At 62.9% G+C, this 2,500-nt stretch overlaps 1 pseudogene; it reads right to left on the bottom strand.

Annotated features, from left to right (window-relative positions):
• The window catches only part of LOC126197822 (large subunit ribosomal RNA), a 7,836-nt pseudogene that overhangs the window by 3,176 nt on the left and 2,160 nt on the right, over positions 1–2,500 (bottom strand).

Raw genomic sequence — 2,500 nt, 5'->3', positions numbered from 1 at the left:
CCCACGCCGGCGCCTCCCGCTATCACCGTCGCGCTGCCTCCGTAGCACCTCTCGACGTACTCAATAAAGCAATCCGGCAGGCCATGCGCCCTCAGCACAGGGCGAAGGGCAGCATGATCCACCGAATCGAATGCTTTAGAGACGTCGATCGAGGCCACGAAAACAGAGCGACAGGAGCGGACCGCGTCGGTGAGAGCAGTGTCCAAGATGAAGGTGTTTTCCAACATCCCATCCCGGGGGATGAATGCCCGCTGACGTTCGTCCACAGCACACGCACGCATCAGGCGTGACGCGAGAACCTTGTGAAAGGCCCGCGCCAAGACTGAGCAGACGGTGATGGGGCGAAAGTCAGCGGGGGATGTTGGTGCAGCCGTTTTGGGGAGGAGTGACGTCCGCGCGCGAAGCAGACGCTCGGGAAGGGCGCGGGCCAGGAGGAAGAGATTCATGATTTTCACCAGGACTTCGTGCGGCAGGCGCCGCAGCTCCACTGGGGTAAGGCCGTCCGGCCCGGCTGCCGATCCCCTGGGCGGCAAGGCAGCAGCGACCTCCTCGTGTGTGACCGGCCCCCAAATGCACTCAAGAGCGACAGGCTCCGAGTGCGGGAGGAGGCGGTCACGGATGAAGCCCGCGGTGGAAATGGGCTTCTTAGTGAAGAGGTCCGCCCAGAAGTCCAGCAGACCGGGGATGTCAGGTGGTGGCTGCAGCAAGGTGCCATCCAACAGACCACGCACGCAACGCGCACGCGACCTGCGGAAGGCATCCTGCGTCCGCGCGTACTCCCAGCGGCGGCGTTTGCGCTTCTGCAGCGGCGGAGCGGCAGGCGGCCGCTTGGATGGTTGGCGCGGCCGCTGCGTCCTGGTGTTCAATCTCTCCCCCCTGGACCCGACCGACGCAAGGACATCCGGGAGCATGCCCAAGATGACATCAGGTGGCGTGCCCCGCCCCAGACCAATGACTCGGTCCAGAGCAGAGAAACGCTGGGCGGAAGCAGGTAGCTCCGCCAGATGCTCCCAGATGGCGGCGTCAGTCGGCCCCTCCGTTGGCGGCCCGGTGGTATCGGCCGCGAAGTCCTCGGCTGCGTCGTTGGACGGCGCAGCGGCATCGCCCGCGTCAGGCAGCGGCCTCGCCGCTCCCCGGCGGGACGCCGGCTCTTCCCCCCGACCGAGCTCAAGTGCCTCCATGAAGTTGCGGACAAGCTGCTTGTGAGCAGCCTTCCGCCGTTGGCACTTGATTGCTTCTAGCGTTCGGTCGGGGAACATCCTAATCAGCTCTTGGTTGACAAAGAAGAACCGTGCGTCCCTCTCAAGGAACAGTTCGGCCTCCGCTTTGGCGAGCGAAAGGACTTCTTCCTCCGTCCACCTCGCGCGATGCCTCTCCGTGATGACCTCTGCGTTGGCGGCCGCTAGGTGTTGGCGGCGCCGGTGGACCCCGAGACCTGTTTTGGTGGTAAATGTGCGGTGGCACTCACTGCAAGCAAAAGAAGCTACACAAGCTATCGAATCTTCGTCACGGCCGGTTGGCCGGATAGGTGCTGGGGAAGTTGGGGTGGCACCTTCAGCGGAAGGGCCACCATTTTCGTTTCTTATCATACTGCCCCCAACTGTAAGGGATAATGCGAGGGGGGGCTGGTAACCCCCCCAGGCCCCTGGTGCGGTCTTCTACTCTGCGAAATCAGCGGGCCCACGTGAAGGGGAGAAGACCGCAGGAGAGGAGAGGCTATGAGGGCTAGGCCCATGTATTGCGCATCACTCTCCCTGTAACTACAACCCAAGGAAGGCACCGAGAGTCATAGTTACTCCCGCCGTTTACCCGCGCTTGCTTGAATTTCTTCACGTTGACATTCAGAGCACTGGGCAGAAATCACATTGCGTCAACACCCGCTAGGGCCATCGCAATGCTTTGTTTTAATTAGACAGTCGGATTCCCCCAGTCCGTGCCAGTTCTGAGTTGATCGTTGAATGGCGGCCGAAGAGAATCCGCGCACCCGCGCGCCCCCGGAGGAGCACGCTAAGGCGGACGCGGCCTCGCAGCAAGGAAGATCCGTGGGAGGCCAAGGCACGGGACCGAGCTCGGATCCTGCACGCAGGTTGAAGCACCGGGGCGCGAACGCCGCACAGGCGCGCGCATCCTGCACCGCCGGCCAGCACGAGGCCGACCAACGGCGAGAGCAGACCACACCCACGCTAAACGCCCGCACTTACCGGCACCCCTACGGCACTCACCTCGCCCAGGCCCGGCACGTTAGCGCTGACCCACTTCCCGACCAAGCCCGACACGCCCCGATCCTCAGAGCCAATCCTTATCCCGAAGTTACGGATCCAATTTGCCGACTTCCCTTACCTACATTATTCTATCGACTAGAGGCTCTTCACCTTGGAGACCTGCTGCGGATATGGGTACGAACCGGCGCGACACCTCCACGTGGCCCTCTCCCGGATTTTCAAGGTCCGAGGGGAAGATCGGGACACCGCCGCAACTGCGGTGCTCTTCGCGTTCCAAA

This window comes from Schistocerca nitens, chromosome 7 (assembly GCF_023898315.1).
Source record: "Schistocerca nitens isolate TAMUIC-IGC-003100 chromosome 7, iqSchNite1.1, whole genome shotgun sequence".
Lineage (NCBI taxonomy): Eukaryota > Metazoa > Arthropoda > Insecta > Orthoptera > Acrididae > Schistocerca > Schistocerca nitens.
The sequence above is the reverse complement of the archived record's forward strand: the minus strand, read 5'-3'. Positions and strand labels throughout refer to the sequence as shown.